The 26,004-nt window shown below is 45.0% G+C and overlaps 1 pseudogene; it reads right to left on the bottom strand.

Moving 5' to 3' along the window:
* Positions 1–2,723: 2,723 nt before the first annotated feature.
* Positions 2,724–2,878, bottom strand: LOC144687110 (large ribosomal subunit protein eL39-like; annotated as a pseudogene).
* Between the last annotated feature and the right edge of the window lie 23,126 nt (positions 2,879–26,004).

Here is a 26,004-nt window from a genome sequence, read left to right as displayed (position 1 = left end):
AAATGGCAGTGGCAATTTTTAAACATCAATATTGAGATGGCTGGATGTCTTCATCATTGCTTAATGCACTCTTACCCAAGACATAGTTAGCTTGCACTCTGGGTAGTGTTGGTGATATAGAAATATTCGGAAAAATGAATTTTAGAGGTTCATCATCCAAATCAATTTCCAGTATTTAGTTCCATGTATGCAGATATTTTCCAGTCACTTTTTATTACCTCACATCAAGTGCAGCTACAGTATAGAACAGAGTAAATGATGAGGATTCCCTCATTATTTGCTACGCTTTACTCCTCTTAATTTGGAGATGCTTAATTTGAATTATCTATTCATTTAAATATTTCACTAGCAAGGGTCTCTTTTTGGGCTGTTGATTTTAAATTGCTTCATTTGCATTACCAGATAATTTCATTTTTTTCAAGCACAAACTGACTTTGAATCAGCAGAAGTAGGCCTTGCTCTTAATGCAACAGAACTAACAAAGCCCAAGTCAGTAATTGAGCACCGGTCAACCATTTACCACATGAAAGAGTGTAAACCCATATCTCAGGCACCATGCAACTCATGCACGTGTTGAAATTATTTATTTATATTTTAACTGACTCAAAAGTAAACAGCTTCCTCAAACGTTATTATGCCAATTGGATACACTTGCTGTAGAGGGAGTTCAGCGAAGGTTCACCAGACTGATCCCTGGGATGGCAGGATTGTCGTATGAGGAGAGATTAGGTCGACTAGGCATGTATTCACTGGAGTTAAGGAGAATGAGAGGGGATCTCATTGAAACATATAAAATTCTGACAGGGCTAGACAGACTGGATACAGGGAATATGTTTCCTCTGGCTGGGGGACTAGAACAAGGGGTCACAGTCTCAGGATACCGGCCATTCAGGACGGAGATGAGAAATTTCTTCGCTCAGAGGGTGGTGAACCTGTGGAATTCTCTACCACAGAGGGCTGTGGAGGCCAAGTCACTGAATATATTTAAGAAGGAAATAGATAGATTTCTAGACACTAAAGGCATGAGGGGAATTGGGGAGAGAGCGGGAGAATAGCGTTGAGATCGGCCATGATCGTATTGAATGGTGGAGCAGGCTCGAATAACCTACTCCTGCTTCTATTTTCAATTTTTCTATGTTTGGTTCAATGATGTAAAATCGGAGATAGTAAGTCAGTAGCCCAGCCTACATCACTCCCAATGACAACAACAGAAATAAAAATCTGGAGAGATGGAAAATGAGTTCTTGACTTGCTAACACCCGTTCTCCACTATTTCACAAAGCCAAGACCAACGTTAATGTCTTTTACAACATGAAATCGGGAGTAATTCTCTGGTCACTCTTTGTAGTGAAATCATAAAATTGTTATTTTTGCTACAACAAAGACATTTGTTTCCAAGGCTACAGGGGCTTGCAGTCAACCTGACCTATCACCAGCACAATTTATAAACACACAGGCAACACATCAGCAACTTCCTGATAGTCCCAGGCTATGGTTGATGTTAACTGCTACTGGCTTGTATAATTTAAGCTCTAATGACTGGTGAGGTACTTGTCCCCTGGTGAGGCACTTGTCCCCTGGTGAGGCACTTGTCCCCTGGTGAGGCACTTGTCCCCTGGTGAGGTACTTGTCCCCTGGTGAGGCACTTGTCCCCTGGTGAGGTGTTCTGAAATAGTCAGCATCACATATGCCCTGCCCGAAAGGAGGTCCTTGTCTCATAAGCCGGAATTAAGCATGCAGCACCACACTGCCTTTAGGGGGACTCACGGGCAGGTCTCTACCTATCAGGCCAGTGGTAAGGCGGGGGTGGCTTTTCAACAATTGCAGAGCTAAGGCTTGCTTGCAGAAAGGGGGTATCCCAGGGGGTGAGTGGGGGCACATGTTGATCTGCGCAAGAGGCCTCAACATGGTGAGAACTGAGGAGGTAGTCTCCAGAGATGAGGCCAGATGGAGATGTGAGGGTGTGTGGGAGAGGGTGAGTGATGATATCCCTTGAGTTGGCATTGAGTGAGATGCCAGTGAATGTGTGATGGGCTTGCAAGCTTTTTTATTCATTCACGGGATGTGGGCATTGCTGGCTAGGCCAGTATTTATTGCCCATCCCTTGAGAACCACTGCAGTCTATTTAGTGTAGGTACACCCACAGTGTTGTTAGGGAGGGAGTTCCAGGATTTTAACCCAGTGACAGTGAAGGAACGGCGATATATTTCCAAGTCAGGATGGTGAGAGACTTGGAGGGGAGCTTCCAGATGGTGGTGTTCCCATGTGTCTGTTGCCCTTGTACTTCCAGATTGAGGTGGTCATGGGTTTTGAAGGTACTGTCTAAGGAGGCTTGGTGAGTTCTTGCAGTGCATCTTGCAGATGGTACACACTGCTGCTACTGTGCGTCAATTGTGGAGGGAGTGAATGTTTGAAGATGTGGAGCCAATCAAGTGGGCTGCTTTGACCTGGATGATGTCAGGCTTCTTGAGTGTTGTTGGAGCTGCACTCATCCAGGCAAGTGGAGAATATTCCATCACACTCCTAACTTGTGCCTTCTAGATTTTTTAGAGATTTATATCGAGTTAATTTTCCACAATAGAAAACATGAAACAAAAAAATTACATTTTTCTCCAGTCAGCTTTTGCTCAGATCTACACTTCCATTACCCTTCTCTGCAGGGGGGAGAGGGAGATTGGGAGAGACGGCTGTTGCTGGTAGTGTGCCTGCAGTGGTGAATCCCTTTACAGGCCCAGCTTGGCCCTTCTCCAGTTTTCCTCTTGGAGTTGTACCTGAATTTGTTGCCAGTTTTCATGCGGATCCATTGCGGAATTGACCAGTTTTGCTTCATCTTCTTAGTGAGGAATTGCTTGATCCTGAAGGCTTTATGGGATGGCATGGCTGAACCTCCACTCCAGTTGCCTCAATGGTGAAAAGAGTTGTGCCGTTTAGATGGTAGACAGGCTTTGTGGAGTCGGAAGGTGAGTTACTCACCACAGGATTCCTAGCCTCTGACCTGGTCTTGTAGACATATTTTATATGTATGACTGGTTCAATTCAGTTTCTGATCAGTGGTAACTCCCAGGATGTTGATAGTGGGGGATTCAGCAATGGTAATGCCATTGAATGTCAAGGGGAATGATCATTGCTTGGCATTTGTGTGGCGCAAATGTTACTTGCCACTTATCTTCCCAAGCCTGGATAATGCCATTGAATGTCAAGGGACAATGGTTAGATTCTCTCTTGTTGGAGATAGTCATTGTCTGGCACTTGTGTAAAGGAAAGATCATTATTTTACTAATATTACTCTGGGATACTTTAAAGCATGCTTGTGGGGCTGTGTTGTGTGTGTATGTTTGCGTATTAAACTGCAAACAGTCAGACTGCAAGGTTTGAATAATCAGAAGGGAATAGGTATAAAACAGGAATTTGAAATGGAGATGGGTCAGCAAGGATGAAGTCTCACCAGGTACAGTGTAGATGGAATTTGCATTTTTAGATAAGTTGAGAGGTTGTTCGATTTTCAAAGGGACGTGATAAGATGTTTACAACTGGCAAGATAAATAAGGCAAAGTTATAAAGTTTATTTTTCTCAAAAGCATTGGCCATAATGACAGCATGAACGATTTTTATATTCTGGGAAAAGTAAGTTCCAAAGAAAGATTGAAATAATGGGCTTTACAGATCAAAAGGGAGGAAATATATTTAAAGAAAGATGGAAAGCTGTATGGGAGTGGCCTTGTGAGAACTTGAAAGGTGCACTGTGTAAAATAGACTGGTGGGAAAAAGCCTCTAGCCACCCGGGAGAAATTTGCTGTTCCAGTAGCCAAGGTTGTATTCAAAGCATTCGGAGTTCCATTGTCAAGTAATAGGGAGAAAGACGCTGTGAAATACCTCCATTATAGCAACAGTGGGCACTTGTGGTAATATTGCTGGATGTTTTATAGATTTGGAGTGTTGCCTGAAAGGGGTGTGTAGATAGGAGTTTAGTTAAGTAGAAATCTTGTGAGAACTGTTATAAAACTAAGTGTAACTGTGTATTTGTAGCCTTGTGTTTTTAAGTTTTCTTTTCTTTTGTTAATAAATGTTTTAATTTAATCTGTAACATCTCTAAAGGTGGTAGTGAAGTCATTACTTCTGACTTCAGTGCACAAAACTTCTTGTAAGAAATACAAATTGCAAACTTGTTGTGATAGCATGGCCAAGTTTCCTTTGGGATTTAGTCAGCCTGGCAAATGCCATATCATAACACTTGTGTGGCATGAATTTTACTTGTCACTTGTCAGCCCAAGCCTGGATATTGTCCAGCTCTTGCTGCATTTGGACATGGACTGCTTCAGTATCTAAGGAGTCGTGAATGGTGCTGAACATTGTGCAATCATCAGTGAACATCCCCACTTCTGACCTTATGATGGAAAGAAGGTCATTGATGAAGCAGCTGAAGATGGTTGGGCTGAGGACACCAGCCTGAGAAATCCCTGCAGTGATGTCCAGGAGCTGAGATGATTGACATCCAACAACCACAATCATCCTCCTTTGTGCGAGGCCTGACTCCAACAAGCTGAGAGTTTCCCCCCGATTCCCATTGACTCTAGTTTTGCTAGGGCTCCTTGATGCCACACTCAGTCAAATGCGGCCTTGACGTCAAGGGCAGTCACTCTCACCTCACATCGGGAGTTCATCTCTTTTGTCCATGTTTGAACCAAGGCTGTGATGAGGTCAGGAGCTGAGTGGCCCTGGCAGAACCCAAACTGGGTGTCAGTGAGCAATCTATTGCTAAGAAAGTGCCACTCGGTAGCACTGTTGATGACCCCTTCCATCATATTCCTGAGTGTGTGGAAAGTGAGTGTGAAGCAGGAAAGTGGAATTGAGGATTATCAGATCAGCCGTGATCTCATTGAATGGCGAAGTGAATTGATGATCGGAATGGCCTACTCCTGCTCCTATGTCTTATGGTCTTATGGTGTGAGCTTAGAGCGATGAGATGGTTGCCGTATCCTGGTGGCATGGATGAGATGATTCATTCTCTTTCTGCACTGGATGGCCAACCTCTTCTGTGCAGCATTGGCACTGACCACCACTGCAATCGCCTCCCAAGCTGGACTGGTGAGATTGCTGGACCTCCTCTGGCCAGAGTGGGGGTGGAGGACAATACGGCAGGCCTTCAAAAGGCATTCCAGGGGCAGGTCACTGAACTCTTCTTGGTTTTCAGGGCCATGTCTTCACTGGAACAGTCCTGGGCTGCAAGCATTTTGTGTGCAGCTGCAGTTTAGATATGGCACCTGGAGTGAGGAAAAGGAGCAGTGTGTGGTTCAGAGGCTGCCTGCCAACGACAAGGTGTGTTTCCAGTGGCTGCATAATTAATGAGGCGGGAAGCGGACAATGCAGTGCGAAAACCTGCCCTTGCGGCTGGAGGGAAAAACATATTTTTTCATGCCTGCCACTGTGCTTAGTGCAAAATGGGGAGCATTCTGGCCATAGTCTTCTCCATGACTCTCTGTCCTGTGCCAGTCTTTACATCTCCCAATAACTTCCATCAATTTTCAAACCACCCAGCATTGATATACTCTTCCTTCCTCTTTCCCTTATTCCTTGAAACCTTCCCTCCATAACTTTGTTTTTTTAGCCCATTTCCTCTTCAGATGTGCCCTGCCCAGTCTCTCTATCTGTTCCAAATTATGTTCAGCAAATTTCTTAGTGTGTTCACTCTCCTCAGGACTTCATCATTTTTTACTTTTTCTGTCCAGCTGATCTTTTCCATTCTCCTCCAAACCCATATTTCAAAGCTCTTTAGCTAGGTCTCCTCTTTCTGTAGGGCCCAAGTCTCACATTCACACAAGACAACACTCCAAATCAAGCTCTTTGCAAGTGCTTCTTAAGTTGTCTATTCAGCCTTTCAGCTTGTAACTGTCTCTCTTACTAAATAAAACCTTTCCCATTGCTATCCTTGTTCCTATTTCTTTGATGCACCTTTCATCTGCAGAGATTATGCCTCCTAAGTATTTGAATTCCTGTAGCTGTTCTTATTCTTTTCCTTCTATGAATATATGAATATTTCTTGGTAATTTTGAGAAGTGCCTTTGGTTTTATGATGTTCACTTTCATTCCAAAGCTCAAGCGTGCTGTTACTCATCAATCGACTCATTCTTGTAATCCTTCTTCTGTGCTTGTTCCAAGTGCTTTGTCATCTGCTGATCCAACTAATGTTATTACCTGCACCCCCCCTCGCCCCACTTACAACCTTAATGCTAGCTCGTCTGTCTTCAAACGCTTCTTTGATCATTGCTTCTGCATAGACATTGAAGAGGACTGGTGATAAACAATACCATTGTTGAATTCCTCTTCCAATTACACATGGGTCCGACTCCCCGTTGGCTACTTTCACTGTTGCTGTTTGTCCCATCTTTCTGCACTGTCAATTAAGAGCTTAATCCAGTCAACCTGATTGAATTCTGAAGCAAAACAAAATATACTTCGACCTGAATCTTCCGATCTGGGGAGCAGCGAATGGCTCAACTTAAGTTGCAGATGCACCTCTGGACCCTGAGGAAGTCCTGACATGTGCACATGCCTGGTACTTACATGGGAAGTTTAAACTCCCCATCGTTGTTATTACCCTGCCTGGATTCCAATGTCTTGCCATTGGTTTTCGCACTGCATTGTCCGCTTCCCGCCTCATTAATTATGCAGCCACTGGAAACACACCTTGTCGTTGGCAGGCAGCCTCTGAACCGCACACTGCTCCTTTTCCTCACTCCAGGTGCCATATCTAAACTGACAGTGGGATCAGATGGTCAGAACCATGGAGACTCGGGCTGTTTGCCCTATGGTCACACTGGTTTAACGCAGATTTACTTAGAGCTTTTCCTAGCAGGTGTAAAGCCTGCTCAGGAGTGCAGCTTGAAATAAGTAAGCTGCAGCGTCAAAGCACTCCAGCACCAGGGCCCGGGAAAGCGGGTTCTAATCACTAGGGCCCGGGCTCATTGGCCATGTAACCTGTCAATCTGGTTGGTCGGTGTCCAAAGTAGCCAATCTGGCACATGGACCATCCCATTTCCCATGTAAAGTGAGGGCAACTGGGCTCCTTGGGCTTGGATTCTCTATTTCAAACCCCTGATTCATTGGAACAAGCTGCTGGGCCCTGGACCATTTTGTGATTTAAACTTGGTTCCCTCAACCTCTCCTTCTCCCGGCTCCAGGCGTCTGGCTGATTTCAATGGCAACAGGTGGCAGTTGGGTGGCACTGGGTAAGAGAGTGGCCACGGCCAATGTCGACACCTCGAGGCCACCAGTTTTGGACATAAATAGAACTTGAGTCTGCTTTCAAGGGTCTTCCAGTTAGTTAGTTGGAGCAAAAAGTAATACATTGAGACCTGGAAGCCTAATCACCATTGAGAGGTTACCATGGGAAACGCTATTGAAAATCTTTTCCTACTTAGATGTATCATCCTTGTGTGCTGGCTGTGTCAGTGAGTCCTTCGACCAGATGTCTAATGATAACTTAATTTGGCACAGAATTTACTGCAAGTATTTTGTTTGTGAGAGAAAGGTCTGGAAGCCCAAGGTTGTAGACATAACTACTGAGAAACTGAGGAGAATTTCAATATAGGACAGTCCAGGAAGATTTTGGAAAAAGAGTACATATACAAATGTGCAGGCCTGGGCACAAGGGGAGTGGGGCAGTTGTTAAAACCAATTAACTGTTACACAGGATTGTCACAAAGTTCAAAGAAGCTGTAAAAGCTCTTGGAATTACATGGAATGGTTGCTCTTCAAGATAAAAATAGGAAAGAACATGTCAAGGAGCAGGGTAAGGCTTTCGATTCTGAAGGAGGTAAAGTGCCTCATGCTTCACCTCTCCGGCCCTTCCCGACCCTCCTACCTCAATGGTGTGCAGGCCCTGGCCCCTGGGCTGGGCCGGGCTGAACATTCTCTGGCTACTACTCTTGGTGTTAATACAGAGTTCCACCACATTGCCATATCCTGTGAAAAATTCTTTCAGCTCCATCTCATCAGTATCATGAGGCAGGTTCTCGACAAATAACTGATGACTCTCTGGGTATCGCTGTGCTTCTGTATCCCCTGTTCATCCCCTGCAACCTGGCCTAGGACTCCGTGGTGGCACAGCCAACCATTCCCTAATTTGCTGATCCTGAGGCCTTGAGGGTGGAATCTGCATTTCTGGTGTTGTCTCCAGTCGGGGGCTGTGTTGACAACAGGAGGTGGAATTCCAGTGGTGGGGACAATGCCACGTGCGGGGGTAGATTCTTACTTGTTCCTGAAGCCCAGGAGAACATCCTGGAGCACTCAGCCGGAATAGGTGCTGGATCATCAGGTGGCGGGGATGAAGATTTTACCACAGGGTCCTCAGCAACCATCTGCAAGATGCACTGGAGGAATTCACCAAGGATTCTCACGCAGCAGCTTTCAAACCCACGACCATTATCATCTAGAAGGACAAGGGCAGCAGGCACATGGGAACACCAGCACCTGCAAGTTCCCCTCCAAGCCTCTCACCATCCTGACTTGGAAATATATCGCTGTTCCTTCACTGTCGCTGGGTCAAAATCCTGGAACTCCCTTCCTAACAGCACTGTGGGTGTACCTACACCACATGGACTGCAGCGGTTCAAGAAGGCAGCTCACCACCACCTGCCCAAGGGCAATTAGGGATGGGCTATAAATAATGGCCTAGCCAGTGACGCCCACATCCCATGAATGAATAAAAATAAACTTCCTCCTCTAGTACAGGCTCAGGCTTTACTTCCACCACAGGAGGCTCCGGCTCTGATTCTGAACGTGTCCTTCCAAGGGTTTTATGTTTCTATGTTTCCTCCTGACCTCAGTCCTCCCTCATAAGTGAGTGAGAGCATGAGAGAGTGAGAACCCGGAGACTGGGACTGAACAGGACACACACACACACACACAGGCTGCTCAATGTGGGTACATACACCCTCCCCCTCCTTCCCCAAAAATCAGCCAAACCGGATGGGGAGATGAGGAAAATCCAGGCTGAAAGTCAACATGCTTTTGACCCCCGACTTCCATATGAATTCTGCTGAGGCCAGCTTGGAGTCTGCACCACCAGAGGTGAAGGCAAAGTCGGTGTTAGTTAAACCCTTAGCTCAGCCCCATCCCCTCCCCCTTCCCTGGTGACCAAGTCTTGGGGCCTAGTCTGTCTCTTTCTAGCTCTGCTCCTCAAATGAAAAGGCAAAATGATTTTATTAGTTAGCTCTGCTGTTTGTCACTTTTTAATGATCATTTTTACCAATTACTCATTTTTTAAATTATCAATTTATTCATTTGACATTGATTTTTTTGGCTTAGCAAGGTGTATATGTTTCCTTCATACCTTAAATGTTTTTTTGAAATTCATGTTTAATGTCGTGCCAAACCAGATCTTGGGCAGCTGCTGCTAGGTTTCTTGCCGATGGGAAATGGAAGGCTCACAAAAAGTCTGATTGCTTTTTGGGGGCTGGCAAAAGGGGCTATTTTAGCTGCAATAGAAAAGGGGAAGTGTTGAAAATGCTCAGCACAACTGTCTGCATCTGGGCAGAGAGAAACAGAGGTCAGTGACCCTCCGTCAGAACAAGTTCAATTCATGGGCCTGGAGCGTAGACTCTGCTTTGCCCTCTCCACAGGTGCTGCCTGGCCGGCCGAGTATTCCCAGCACTTTGTGTTTATATTTCAGATTTCCAGCATGTGCAGTACTTTGCTCTACTATTAAATACTCCATGATGGGCATTTATAAGTGTGGACGGTTTCAATTTAAAATAAGAAATTATTTATCACTCAATGCAAAGTATAAGTTTAATGTCAGCTGGGAGACATTATTTTATGTAAGGAGTTATGATCTGAAATGGTTGGTGGAAGAAGATTCAACAGGGCTATGAGGAAAGAGAAGGTGAGCTAATTGGCAGCTCCTTCAGAGATCTTCACCAGCCATGATGGGTCAAATGACCTCCTGTGCTGAATGATTCCATGTAGAATGGGTGTAGCCAACTATGGGCTTGTATTCAGCAACCTCCACCCTGTGCTGAATTTGCCATCTGAAGTGGGGACGCTCGTAACCCTAGGGCCTGATCTGGCCTTGTAGGCATCTTAAAGGATAAATATTGTTCTACAATTGCCGTTTAAAATAAGAATTTTTTCCTAGTTGTCCTTCAAGCACAATTTACATTTACAATTTGCACCCCGTTTTAACACCTTTTGCTGGTTAGGCTGCTGTTTTTTGTATTTTGCAATACTTTCCTGCCAATATTTTTCTGTATCATTCTTGGCCACTGTCCCTAGTTAAATAGGGTCATGAGATTCCTCAGGGGAATTCCAATCACACTGCATGATTTAGATAAGGAAGATGATTCCAGGAGGGGACAAAGCATATTCAATGGAACATTTATTTTACAAATGTATCAGTGAAAACAAAATGTAAGATGTGAAGTGGGATTCCTGAGAGGACAGGACAGTGTGTTAGTGAAAGATAAGTGGAAATTGGCAGGGGTATTTAACATGTATTTCAATTCTGTGTTTACAAAAAACAAGGTCAATGACATTCATTCTAGCGCACTTCTAGTGATGCATTGCAGACATCACAGCAGAGCTGAAGCAGCTGGAGTGTCGTACCCAGATGCATCTCCTATGTGCGTCCAAAGAGGTTGAAGGAGCGATCTAATGATGTCACAGACACCGAGCGGCTGCTGCAGCACGGACACTAAAATTGACCAATGATTGTGCAGGGAACGCTTTCCTCATTCACTCCTGAAATACAAGCTTTAGCAAGCAAGATGAGCCCTGTTCTGGGGCTATTTGAAGGACCACTCAACAAGTTGCAGCTAAGTTGTATTTGACTCTGTGTGCTCGGGCAAAGTTGGTGGAAGCATCGTGGTGAGTTGGTGGAGGGGTTCAAAGGTTTCTGCCAACTACAGAAAGGCAGAGGATTACATTGACTTGCGCAGGTATGGGGACAAGATCTGCAGTGCTACTTGCTCTGAAACATGAGCAGGAAATGCATCGGAGGTGACAGAATAGAACAGTAGTATATTATTTAAATGGAGAGAGACTGCAAACTCTACAGTACAGAGGGATCTGGATGTCCTGGTACATGAATGGCAGAAAGTTAGTATGCAGGTCCAACAAATGATTAGGAAGGAAAATGGAATGTTGGAATTTATTACAAGAGGAATTGAGTTTAAAAGTAGGAAAGTGTTACTAAGCTGAGACCGCATCTGGAGCAGTGTGTGCAGTTTTGGTCTCCTTACTTAAGAAAGGATATAATTACATGGGACAGGGTTTTCGGGTCATTGGGCGGGTGTGGTGGGTGGGCCCGTGAGCGGCCCCCGAGTGCAATTTCACGCTGGCTGGCCAATTAATGGCGAGCCAGCATGGAAGGGGCACTGAGAAGCTCAGAGCTGTCGGGGTGGGGCAGGAAGAGGGTGAGCGCTGACATCAGCACAGGCGCGGGGGAGTGCGCAATGAAAGCTTCCCTGAAGGCAGAGAGCTGCCTTGAGGAGCTGAAGAACTTTAAATACAAAAAGAAAGATTATGACATTCTGAAAAAAAATGTCTCTGCGTAGGACTCACTCACCTGAGCATATAGATAATAAAATTCTGCCAAATATACTTTTAAAAATTAATATCAGAAACCTCATCCTGCCCTTGGATGGGGTTTCCTCAAAAATGCAAAGGCCGCCTGGCTGATTCGCCCGCATGCCAACTGTAACTTTGGACGGGCAGCGAAAAATCCACCTTAATTGAAACATTAATGGCCTTACTAGGCCTTTTAATTGTTGGTGGGCACACTGCCGACTCTCGTGCGTGCGTGCCAACCAAAATATCGTGCAAGTGCGTGATGACGCTGGTACACTCGCCCGATGCCATCACACGCTATTTTACACCCGATCGAATCGGGTCCACGCCCCCGCTCGAGGGACGTAAAATTCTGCCCATGAGAAACAGTTCAGGGAAGATTCACTCGACTGACTCCTGGAATGAGTGAGGGTTATCTTATGAGGAAAGGTTGGACAGGTTGGGCCTGTATCCTTTGGAGTTTGGAAGATTGAGAGGTGATCTTATTGAAACAGATAAGATCCTGAGGGGACTTGGCAGGGTGGATGCTGAGATGGAATTTCCCCTTATGTAAAATACTGGAACTAGGAGACACAGATTAAAAATAAGGGATTTCCCATTTAAGATCGAGATGAGGAGGATATTTTTCCCTCAGTAGGTTGTTAGTCTATGGAACTCTCTTCCCCAGGAAGCAGTGGAGGTAGAATCATTGAATATTTGTAAGGCTGAGTTAGATAGATTCTTGATTGACAAGGGAGTTTAAAGGTATAGGAGGTAGACAGGAAAGTAGAATTGAGACCACTATCAGATCAGCCATGATCTTATCAAATGGTGGAGCAGGCTCGAGGGGTGAATGGCCTACTTCTCCTCCTAATGTTTGTGTTCTTGTGACAGAGAAGGAAACCTCTGGGAGGAGGGGGGAGAAAGAGGGAGAAACACCCTCAAAGAGTCTTCTGGAAGAGCTACTTCAATGTTGGAATAAGCTAAGAGAAGTACCTCAGGAGGCTTCATTTCACCTAAGGAGATAGTGATGGAGTTCTGTCACCTCCATCACAAAAACCTAAAACCAGGGTGAGGACAGTCTGCCCAGAGACTGTGATGATCACAAATGGCCCCGGAAACAAAGAAGACGGCAGCCCACAAATTTAGTGATGTCTCTCTGGGGCACCTGCTGGATGCAGTGGAAGGCCGCCACAATGTCCTCCACCCCTGCTCTGGCCGTAAGAGGTCCACCAGAGTCACCAATCTGGCCTGGGAGGTGGTGGCAGTGGTGGTCAGTGCCATCGGAGCATAGAAGAGGTCAGCCATCCAATGCACCGTTACACCCTCCTCCCCTTGGACACCTTCCCTCCTGCCCTTGGGCACCTTCCCTTCTCCAAACTTCTTGCTCCCCTCCAAATGCCTTGCCCCCTCCAAACTCCCTCCTCCCCCCAGGCACCTCCTTCCCACCTCTGAAGTCCTTTCTGTCTCTGAACTACTTCCCCCCTCCCAACTCTCTGCCTTGCACCTTCCTTCCCCCCTTACACCTACTTCCCCCTTGCCGCATTCTCCCCATTACACCCTCCACCCCCGTACTCCCTCAACCCCCTCCCAACCTCACACCCTGACACCTTCATCGGCCCCCCCCCCCCACCTCACTCCCCTGTCCCACAGTACACCTTCCTCTCCCAGTCAAACTTAGACCTTCCTCTCCCCCCACAACCGATCATCCATAGCAACCCATGACCAAGACCGTGATGTTCTGAAACAGGCCCGAAGCATCAACAGAGGCCTCCCACCTTCTGTGAGCTGCTTCACGGTGGAGCCATGTCCATGAGAATCCACCCAGCATGCGACGCACTTGTTCCTCCAGGGCCCGGTAGCTGTAGGGCTCCACTATCTTCTGCTCCTTGGATGTCCGCGATCTGAGCAAGGCCATAATAGTAAGTCCTGACTTCTGCATGTCACACATGTCCAGACATGTTCTGGGTCATTGTGTTTTCCCACCGGCATAACCATAAGGCGTTAGGTGACGATTCTGGTCAGGCCTTACTTTGCATCCCATTGCTAGGATGCAAATCAGGCTCACGATGGCCACCAGCAGGATTCGGGTTCCACCATGGCAGACACCATCGATGATCTCGCATCAGTGTGAAACTGATTTCTGTCCTGTCCCCCCCCCCACCGCTGAATTGTCCCCCCTGTCATGAAGCTAATAATGTATTTAATATCTTGGAAAATATTTTTTCTTTTAAAAGAGAGGTTTAGTCTGTGGGTGTGTCTTAATTGTATTAAAGCCAGATAGTCTGTCTGCTTTGTGTACTAATTTTGATATGTAAGAGAGATAGAGTGCAGTAGCATTTTTTGAATAGAGTATTCAAGAAGTGGGGTGAAAATTTGACGCCTATCTAGCAGCTACCAAGCCATATATTTATATTACTAATAAAATTGGTATTATGAAAGGGGTTTCATAACTTCAGCAGTTTTCGGGTGTGCAGAGCAGAGGCAATGTGAGATCCAAAGGCAGCTGCAAGCCTCCAACTGGCTCCACAGCAACCAGAGTGAAAAAAACCTCATTTTGAATTTGTAAGGTGAAAATGCTTTGCCTGGTGTCTGGTTAAGTCTATGGGTTGCTGTTGCCTTAATGGAGATTAGTTTGGGAATTTGTTACAAGTTATGATAGTTGTAATTTGTGGCCATGTGTATATATATTTGAACCTGTGTAAATTAATAAAATGTTTTATTTAGTTTAATGTAAAGCCTTGAGAACTGATGGTCTGATTCCTGAATTTAGAGTCACATCTCAAACATAACACTTAAAATTATAGGTTATGGCAGTTGTTTAAAGCTTCCCTCTGGGATTTTTAAATAACTCAGCTTTACCAACTGCATCAGTCATAAAACCCCGACACCAATGGGGCAGGAAATTCCGGACTTAGATCATGCTATGTGAACTCTAGTCAATGATTATGGAAGTTTAATTTGATACAGAATTGTCTTTAATTGCACTCCATAGTTTTTGGGCATCATTTAACCCTTCTTCTGTTAATACTGACATATTCAGCCTGTGTAGACCTTCATTCCCAATTGTGAGGCAAATTTATATGGCTTGCTGTCTCGTTCAGACACACCTCAATCAAAAAGCCATAGCTCTGTATGCTGTTTAAACATTTTCAATTCAGATAGTAGGTCCGGTGCATCCCAATTGAAAGGAGAATTTTGTGAACATTTTGACAATATCCCTTATCATTCTGATAACAGCCTACAGAATCCATAGATCACTTCAATCAGCAGGTGCAGAGAAAAGGGTAGGTATTGTGATTTTTCAACTGCAGAGCTAGCAGGCGGAATTGTTAAGTTGGTGATTGTATCTGCTCCCATGGAAGAATTCCAGAGAGATCTGCTCAACAAGCCCAAGACGTATAGCATTGAAGAGTTACTCAAGAATGAACATAAGCACAAAGCAATCCTTGCAGGTTGATGAAACTTATAGGTTCTAAGTACCACCCCAATTGACGACACACTCACTAGAACATCCAAACCTAGCAAGACATGTGAAAGGTGTGGCCTTCTGTATGCTCTAAGGAACTGCCCAGCTTTCCATAAATTCTGCAAAGCCTGGAGCAGAAAGGTCGTTGGCAGTGGCAGTTACACTAGAGGAAAGGCTGGTGCAGCTACAAAGAGCTGTGCATTGATCCAAACAGACTTTACACAACAGATACGTTCAATCAATAAGGATCACCATTCAGTATCCCGCAAAAAACAAATGCATGAGGTGACTGACAAACTAGCAAATGCCACTGATGTGTAAGATGAGACGAAGAGCAGTGAACACATGCTTCACACTGTCAACCTCATGGAAAACATAGATACTGTCACACCATCCGAAGTATTTGCCAAGATTCAAATTATCTGCCCTAAGAAAGTTGGCAACTATTCCATTATTGGCTGAGATTCACACAGGGGCAAGTGCCAACATACTATCCCAATGAATTCGAAAAGACGTGTATCCACAGACGTGGAAGACTATGGTGAAACCTGAAACTCTGCAACTTTCAGCGTAAAGTGGTTCACTTGTTCCATGTATATATTCCGTAATCGTGCAGTGCAAGTATAATCAACTCTTCTGGATGCCACAGATGTTCTACATTGTGGAGACCAAAGGCCCAGCAATCTCATGTCTGCTGGCATGCCGTGACCTCACACTAGTAACAATCCATGGAATTAGTCAGAGATCACATGGCAGATCAACATCAGAAACTACTCCTATCACCTCAGTTCATGACCTAACATCAAAATATCCAGAATATTTGAACAAAATGGGTAGTTTCAAGGGAGTTGCAACATTACTCTTGCAGGAGAATGCAAGTCCATCCATTGATCTGGTACATTTTGCGCAACACAAATGCCAGCAGCTATAAGAAGAAACAACAAAAGATTCTACACTATAGAACCTGGGGAAAATCATCACTGAATGATGGCCTGATTCAATTCAGCATGTCCAAGAACATGTGAGGCCATTTTGGCCTTACTGGGATGAGCTAGGCATCTCCTGGAGAGTCTTTTTTAAAGGCAGGCAGATCAGCATACTGGAATCTTTGTGACCTGATATTCTGTAACAACTTTGTCACTCACACATGGCATAGATTAGATGATACAACTCGCAAGAGACACAATCTATTGGCCGGGTATGAACAATGGCATCGAAGTCATCATCATGAAGTGTGAGGCATGTCAAGAGCACGTTGCCAAATTAGCACAAAGAACCACTGATTTTACATGAAGTTCCTACCCATCCTTGGTCCAAAATCACATTCGACCTCTTTCATGCCCGTGACACTGACTTCATCTTCATCGTCAACTACTTTGCCAAGTACCCTATTATTTGACAATTGCATAATACATCAAGCACGGCTGCTATACACACACTAAATGCTATTTTCAGTTTATTTGGTGTGCTTAGAGAGATCATTATGGATAACAGCCCACAATTTATTGGTAAACCATTTAAGGATATGTGTGGGAAGTGGAATATCGATAAGACTGCTCCTTCTCCGCATTACCATAGATCTAACAGCTTAGCTGAATGAATGATTTGTATGGTTAAATCCCTAATTCTCAAACGTAGGCAAGCCAAGCAAGATCTACACATTGCAATGTTACATCTGAGAATGATACCTTTAAGTGAAACTATTCCATCAGCAGCAGAGCTCATGCTTGTCATACCAGTGTATATCAATTTACCTACTCTTACTCATTCTATGTTCTCAGAAACTACAGAGCAACTTTTAAAACTGCGAGGGAAGATGACCAATTTACATGATAAAGATGCAGGTACAGAATTTCCAAGTTTACAGTCAGGACAACAAGTTTGCATCCAGGATCCCACAAAACTTACATGGCAACCAGCCGACGAGACACAAATTTGTTAGGATCCAAGGTCTTATGAAGTCATTACATGCCAAAGAACAATGGTGAGACATAACTGAGGACAAATCAGGTGCATTCCAGCTCCTCAACCATCACACAGTCCTATTGCAGCTGGGACAAGATCCCAAATATAACCAGGAACAACATCTGAGAATGAGAACCCTACAGATCACTGTGAGCCATTAAACAAACCTGCAGACATTGTTACCATTAAAAGATCTGGCCGCGGAGGCAGATTACCACACGCTTTAGAGGCTTATAGATTCACTAGTTCTATACAATTACATAATCATAACAAAACATTTATATGTATTGTAAATAGTTATACTTCTTTGGAAGGAAGAAAGCATCTGTAAAATGAAATAATATGCAGCATGCCATCCCTAGAAGGGAAGTGTGTCATGTGATCCAGTCTCAGTTTCACATTGACCTATGAGCAGAACACAGGACACACAGCTCCACTGCTGATGTTTTCAAGCTTTCTCCCTTTGTATAAATATCCTCATGTGCCTAGTCCTAAATAAATTAATCCACAACGTGTTTGCCCAGTCCCTTACGAGTGATTGGTGCCTTTATGTCACTATAAAAACACAACAGAAAGGACAATGGAGAGACAATATAAAACAAAGGATACAGTTCTAAAGGGGGTGCAGGAGCAGAGGGACCTGTGTGTACATATGCATAAATCATTGAAGGTGGCAGGACCGGTTGAGAGAACTGTTACTATAACATATAGCTTCCAGGCTTTATTAATAGGAGCATAGCGTACAAAAGCAAGGAAGTTAGGTTAGACTTGTATCTCAGTCTCAGCTGGAATATTGCATCCAGTTCTGGGTGCCACACTTTAGGAAGGATGTGAAGGCATGAGAGAGGGTGCAGAAAAGATTCACGAGAATGGTTCCATGGGTGAGGAACTTCAGTTATGTAGTTAGATTTCAGAAGTTGAGAATGTATTTGTTGGAGAAGAGAACGTTGGGGGGAGATTTGACAGAGGCATTCAAAAATCATGATGGATCTGGAAAGAGTAGATCAGGAGAAACTGTTCCCATTGGTGGCAGGATCGAGAATCAGTGGGCACAGATGTAATGTAAATGGCAAAAGAAGCGATAGCAACATGGGGAAAAAGCATTTTCATACAGCGGCTGGTTAGGACCTGGAATGCACTGCCAGAAAGTATGGTGGAGGTAGGCTCAATCGAGGCATTGAAGAAGGAGCTGGATTATTATCTGAAAATGAAGAATGTTCAGGGCTACAGGGAGAAGGCGGGTTATAGCACAAGGTGAATTGCTCCTTCAGAGAGCCAGCACAGACACGATGGGCTGAATGGCCCCTTACTGTGCTATAACCATTCTGTGATTCAGATCCTGCATCAATTTGCCTAAAGTAGCCCTCCTCCAGTTAAGTATTGTTCCTTCTTCCTTGTCTTTCTCCATAACTAATATAAATCTTATGATACTTTGATTAAATTCCTACGATGCTCCCTAACAGTAGCATTCTCCACTTGCCCCATTTCATTCCCCAGGGCTAGATCCAGCAATGCCCCCTTCCTCATTGAGCAGGGAATTTACTGATGAAGAAAACAGATTTTTTATCTCTCAAGGAATCAAGAGTTATGAGGAGTGGGGAGGAAAGCAGAGTTAAAGTCATTGAGTAGTAACTGTGGGTGTAGCCTCTCCTGCTGTCTGTCAGGGGTCACCTGATGTTTTGGGAGGCTCCGACCGATGAGCCGTAAGCGTGGGCAATCCGAGGGTCTGGGCTTCCTGACGAGTGTCCTGATCGAGCATATAGCACCTGAAAAGCTTTCTAGAATAAAGTTTATCTGCTTCTTGTTGAAACCTGTCTGCTCCATCGAGTCATTATATTTGCTGATGAGGGTAAAATAGCTCTGACGCTGTACCTCACCTTGTTACTGTGAGTACATCGAATCTTAAGAAAAAGATAAGACTACTCACCAATCATGCCACTGTTGGCAGAATTGATCCTTATATTGCGAATGTGGAAGATAGGAGCCAGTATGTAGAGCGCCTCAGATTTTATTTCTTAGTGAACGAAATTACCGTGGAGGAAACGCAGTAAGCCATCCTTTTGTGTGTATGTGGCAGTGAGACATACAATCTCATTCACAACCTGACGGCCCCGAGCGCGCCCAATTCTAACTCCCATAATGAATTAGTGGACCTCGTGAAAACGCACATCCAGCCAAAGCCATCTGTAATAATGCAGTGTTTTAAGTTTAATTCCAGAGTTAGGGCCCCGGGAGAGCCCATTGCAACCTACATGGTGAACCTTAAGCAGTTGGCAGAACACTGCGACTTTAGGGACACATTAAATGAGATGCTGCGGGACTGATTAGTCTGTGGAGTTCAGGACGTCACCATTCAGCGCTGCTAACTCGCCAAGGTTGACATCGATATTAAGTGCGCCCTAGGAATCTCCCTCGCCATGGAAAGCGCTGCAAGAGACTCGCAGGGTTTGTACCACATACAACATGGCGCTGTTCTTCATGTGGGGCAGGAACCTAGCGCCAAGCGTGGCACGAAAATCAGACCCACAGCATCGAAGAGAGAGGCAATGTCCGATGTTAGAAACATGAAAAGGCCGAGTAGAAACACTTCAGCAGCAACTCCAAGGTTAATTTATTATAGAGGTGAAGGTGACCACGGACCGGACACTTATAAATTCAAGGAGGCAGAATGTCATTACTGTCATAAGAATGGTCATGTAGTGAGGCAATGCAGGGCAAAGTCGAAACAGCCCATAAAGCACCAAACCAACATGATTGAATTAAAAAATACAGCAGAACCTGAAGCTGTCAACAGTGTCGTTTATTCCCTGTATAATGTAACCACTGTAAAAACTGAACCCATCACTGTCACAATCCAAGTTAATGGGAAGCCACTAATAATGGAGGTGGATATGGGAGCCTCAACTACAGTGGTGGGAGAGCACACTTTCAAATACCTTAACAAAGGTAGACAGCCAATAAACCTGGAGCAGACAACTACTAAATTAAAGACATACACTGGGGAATCTATTCAGGTAAAGGGCATCTCCACAGCACCAGTGCCTTAGAGGCAACTGGCAGCCCAACTGCCTGTGATAATAGTGAAAGGAGAAGGACCCAGTCTTTTAGGGTGAGACTGGTTACAGAAGATCAAGCTTGACTGGTCCGAGATATTTCACCTGAAAACAGGACGAGTTCCTGAACTGCTAAGGAAATACACCAGGGTATTTTGGGTTGAAACAGGGAAGTGAAAGGCGTGCAGGCCAAGATATATGTGGACCCTCAGGTGACACCAAGTTTTTTTAAGGCCAGACCTGTGCCTTATACATTGAAAGAGAAGGCGGATCAGAACTGTGCTGGTTAGAAAAACTGGACATTATCCAACCTGTCCAATTTTCGGAATGGACAGCACCCATAGTTCCAGTGGTTAAGCCTGGCCAAACCAGACGCATTTGTGGGGATCGTAAATTGACCGTAGATAAGTACCCCATTCCAAAGAAAGGCGGCTTATATGCAAAGCTGGCTGGAGTCAAGTCCTATACGAAGTTGGATGTGAGCCACACCTACCAACAATTAGAACTGGATGGCACCATCAAGAAAATATGTGACTATTAACACACACAAGGGTCTTTATCAGTGCACTCGCCCACTCTTTGGAGTATCATCTGCATGCGCTGTCTTCCAGAGAACAATGGAGAGTCTTTTGCAAGGCCTCCCCCGAGTGGTAGTATACCTAGTTGATGCTCTGGTCACAGGGTCAACTGAGACCGAACACTTGGTCAACCTGGAGGAGATGCTAAGAAGGATCATGGAAGCCGGCATACAATTAAAGATGGAAAAACGCACAAGTTACTTACGTTGGTCACAGGGTGGATGCCATAGGCTTGCATCTGGTAGAAGAGAAAGTTTGGGCAATAAAAGATGTGCCCTCACTATCCAATGTAACTGGATGTAACTGGACACAAGTTCTTCCTGCGTATGATCAACTACTGTAGCCACTTCTTGCCTAACTTATCAACTGTGTTGGCACCGTTACACTTGTTGTTAAAAAAGAATCACCGTTGGTCATGGAATTCACAACAGGAAGAAGCCTTTGTGAAAGTAAAGAAACTGTTGCATTCGTCGTGTTTATTGGTACACTACGACCCATTGAAAGAGCTGGTATTAACATGTGATGCCTCTCCTAATGGTGTAGGAACTGTGTTATCACATAGAATTGAAGATGGATCAGAAAGGCCCATTGGCTATGTCTCGAGACCCCTCTCCACAACCGAGAAGAGTTATTCCCAGCTAGAAAAGGAAGATTTATCAGTGGTATTCGGAGTGAAGAAATTACTCCAGTATCTGCATGGACAACATTTCACCATTGTGTTGGACCATAAACCTTTAATTGGTTTATTTAGTGAGGATAGGGCCATTCTGCTGATAGTCTCAGCAAGAATACAACATTAGGCTCTAATATTATCTCTATACATGTATACTTTTATGTACCGTCCTGGATTATACATTTCAAATGCGGACACACTCAGTCATCTCCCATTACCAGATAGTATTGTACATGCTCCTGTTCTACAAGAAGTTGTGCTATTACTGAATTTATTGGGTTTTTCACCTGTGTGTGCAAAACAGTTAAGCTGTCAAGATGGAATCTTGTTGTGGGGATCAAGAGTTGTCATCCCATCATAAGGAAGAGAATCACTCTTGACACAGCTTCACAGAACGCATCCAGGCATATCAAAGATGAAACTGCTTGCACGAAGCTAGCTGGTGGCCAGGCATTGACAGTGACATTGAAAGCATGGTCAAGCACTGTCTCCATTGTCAGCAACAGCAGAAGTTGCCTGTTTCAGCTCCACTGCATCTGTGGGAGTGACCTAGTCAACCCTGGGTTAGACTACATATTGATTGTGTAGGACCATTCTTAGGTACTATGATTTTGTTGATTGTAGATGCACATTCTAAATGGATGGATGCATACAAAGTCAAATTGCCAACATCGAGCACAACTATCAGGAAGCTGCGTCACTGTTTTAGCATACATGGCCTACCTGAAATCATCATTTCTGATAATGGTACAGCCTTTACCAGCACAGAGTTTCATAAATTCATGAATCTGAATGGAATCAGGCATATTAAACCAGCCTCTTACCATCCCTCATCGAATGGTTTAGCTGAGAGAGTTGTACAAACTTTCAAGTCTGGTAAGAAAGTGTTATCAGAAGGTACTCTAGAATCTTGACTTTTTCACATTCTCCTCTGTTATCGTACAATTTCACATTCGACTACAGGTTCAACACCATCTGAATTATTGATGAAACGCTGCCTATGTACATGGTTAAGCCTGGTGTTTCCAAATTTAGCCTTTAAGTCAAATCAATGTTTATGTTACTTCACATGAACAACCAACAAACAGTGTCAATCCCTAACACAAGATTCAAAATAATTAATGCAAAAAATGAACACCCCTGTTGTGCCCAAGCTGCAATTAACTTATGTTTGTGGGTGCTGTGTCTTGGTGCCCGCCCCCCCCTCACTAACTGTGTCTTAGGAGGCAGCCTGCTGACTCCGCTGTCCTGGTAGCCATGATGACCTTGGCAGTCGTCCCCTGGCTGCCAGAGCCTGAGCAGGCTCTGTCTGGGAGGGTACATCCAGCCCATGGCTGGGCACTCCTCAGTTGCTGTGGCATCATCATCAGAGGCAGTAGACTTTGGCAGAGGAGTGGAGGAGCTGGTGCCCTCATCCAGAGCGCCCTATGAGAAACCCATGGAGATGACAGACAGCTCGTCTGCCAGCATGAGGCACGTTTGCACCTCCCTGCTCACCACTGATGGACAGGGACCTAGCAGGGAGACTAGGTGCCTCATCCATCTCTCACACTGGCACTGACCTCCTGAGGTCATTGCCTGTGTGAGGGTTTGCAGGTCCAAGTGCAACCCCAGGAACCTCTGACTCTGCCCTGGGACCTGCCTCTCCATGAGAGTCTCCATTCTCTCAATGGAGGAGGCTGTGCACTTAGTGTTAAGGGTCAACGCTGAACTCATGCTCCGCATCGGGTCCTCCATGACTGAGACCATGACACACAGACCCTTATGGATCTCCACCGGTTCTCCCTGCACATCCCGCTGGACATCTAGCATCTGCCGCCTGATGGATGACTTCAGAGGCTCGTCATCTGCCTCGGACACAGCATGGTCCCGGCCTCCAGCTGTGCTCCCATTGTCAGCTCCCTGGGATCTCTCTGCCTCTGCCAGCTCCTTATGCGAGTGTGATGTGCCTTCACCACTGTGCATTACCTGCGGGGCCAATGAACTAATGCCCACCGACGTGTGAGTATCTGCGCTGGTGCCTGGTTCAGAGAGACAGTGCGATACTGGTGCAGGTGTGATGTCTTCCTCTGAGCTCAATGGGGGGTCCTCGGGGTCACTGGTGGCTCCTGCAGATGGTATATATGTGGGAGGAAGGGAAAAGATCAGTACATTCAATCATCAAAGTCACTATGCATGCTAGGCGGGCTCAGGAGGCAGGGGAGACCTGCTGCATGGCAGCACCTGCATTGGAGCTTCAATGGGCTCTCTGGCTACCATAGTTCAGTTTCTGATGAGGGGAGCCTGTTATATTTCCAGTTCCATCCACACACACATCTGTCACCTGCACTCTTACCTTCATCTGAGACCCCCGCCTCACCGCGACTGATGGAGTGAGCTGGCTGGTGGCATTCCAGCTCCAGTGCATCGCTTTTGTGCTTGAGGATGCACAGATTTGGCAGTCCTCCACCATTCTGCGGCGCTCCATGGCGTTATGACTACTCTTCTGACAAGGAAAAATAGCTTCATTATTGCTCCATCGTCCTGAAGGTCATTTCTTGGTTCCCACCCACCCTCCCACCCGGGCATCAGACTGTGGCACATCTCACCCTGCAATGCACTGAGGCCAGTCATGTTGACATCCCAACCTTGGCTGGGCAGGCTTCAGTGCCAGTTGGCATACTCACTCTTAGACCCCCGAACACTCTGAGCAATGAGCACCCGACTAAAGTTCTCCACACAGGCCTATGCCGTTTCTGCACTTACCCTTGCTGACCACAGCAGATCATTGAACCTTTTGTGGCACTGAAGCCACGTGCAATGCAACACATCGTGCCCACCGACCTGGGAGGCGCCCTCTGCCCTGGCCTTCTTGGTCAGCTGGGGTGGCCTTCTCTTTCTGTCCCTGGACATTAGGATATGCCGCCTGGCACTGACCTCCTCGACCACCACTCCCAGGCACTCATCCGAGAAACGGGAGGGGCAGGGTGCCCACCCGACTCGCGCTCCCACCTTCCATGACCACAAGGTGCCGAGGCCATGACTGCACACCAGGACACTTGGATTGCTTCCAAGTAGTTCCCTGATCCTCCCCCACAACTCCTGGCAGCCCTCTTCTGTTTTTTGAACATCCCACTGGGTCCCTATTGAACCTGGTGCCTTACGTGTTCCCACCCCCATGCACAGAAAATACATCTGGCAGTCACGTTTCACGCTGGGTGGGCCTTAATTGGCCACCCAGCATAAGATCACGTTTGCAGTGCGTTTACATCCGCTTCTGGCTGCACCAACTTCGGGCACAAGCCGTGGGTAGAATTCAGGCCATAAAGAAGTGTAAAGTGATACATTTTAGTCAGGAAAACGAGGAGAGGTGACATAAAACAAAGGGTGCAATGCTAAAGGAAATGCAGGAGAAGTGGGACCTGTGTGCATATGTGCATAAATCATTGACAGTGGTAGGGCAGGTTGAGAAAGCAGTTAATAAATTATACTGAGTCCTGTGTTTTATAAATCAGGGAGCTGTTATGAAAGTATAATAATTTTCATAGTATTATTCTGGTGTGTGGTAAAGTAAGTTTATGGGTGTGAGTGTAGATAGTTCTGTCTGTGTGATTTAATTACATTTGGAGTCAGGTAGATTGCAAGCTTGCAATTATCAAAAGAAACTAGATGTAGAAATGTACTTGAAATGCTAATGAGTAAACATGGATGCTGTCTTAGCATGTAAGGTGTAAAGGGAATTTGCATTTTTGGATAAGTGAAGGGATTGTTTGGACTTCAAGGGAACGTTAGTCTGTTTACAACTAGCCAGCTAAGCAAGGCTAGGCAATGTGCTTATTTTTCCTAAAGGCCACTGACAATATTGGCAACATGAAAGTTTTTATATTATGGGAAATGAACAATTCCAAAGACATATGGAACAATAGAATTTACATATTAAAGAGAGAGAAACGTATATAAAAGAGAATGAAAGGCTATGTTGAGGGCCATGTAAGATCTAAGAGAAGGGTGTGAAACAGACTTGAAAAAGCTTCTAGCCATTTGTGCATAAGTGTGTTAAGTCCAGCAACTAAGTTGGAGAAAGACATTTGGAATTCCACTGTTAAGTGGGTACTGTGTTAACTTGCTTTTTTTTAACATCTAAAATCTATTTTGGACTGGTACCTTAAAGGGGGTATGTAACTGGGAGTCAGGTTAATTAGGAATTTTAGGGGTTGTTATAGTATTAATTGTAGTCTTATTTATGTGCTTGAAATCTTTTATTTTGTTAATAAATATTTTAATTTAATTTTAAAAAATCTCTAAAGGTCTTAGGGAACCCATTACTTCTGAAGTCAGTGCACGTATCTTCTCATAATAAATACAAATTGCAAAACTGTTGTGATAGCGCAACCTTGTGGATTTGGTCCACCTGGCACACATCATCTGCCACGTCATAACAGGCATAGGTACAAAAGCAAGTAAGTTATGAACCTTCATAAAACACTGGTTCTGCCTCAACGGGAAGGAGGTGAAGGTTTTAGAAAGTGTGCGGAGAAGATTTCCAAGAATGGTTCCGAGGATGAGGGACTTCAGTTATGTGGACAGATTGCCAAAGCTGGGTCTGTTCTCCTTAGAGAAGAGAAGGTTGAGAGGCGGTTTAATAGATGTATTCAAAATCATGAGGGGTCTGGATAGAGTTAATTGGGAGAAACTGTTCCCATCATCAGAAGGTTGAGAACCATAAGGTGATTAAGGAAAGAA

This window comes from Cetorhinus maximus, chromosome 12 (assembly GCF_964194155.1).
Source record: "Cetorhinus maximus chromosome 12, sCetMax3.hap1.1, whole genome shotgun sequence".
Classification (NCBI taxonomy): Eukaryota; Metazoa; Chordata; class Chondrichthyes; order Lamniformes; family Cetorhinidae; genus Cetorhinus; species Cetorhinus maximus.
Note: the sequence above shows the minus strand (reverse complement) of the source record. Positions and strands in the feature narration are given on the sequence as shown.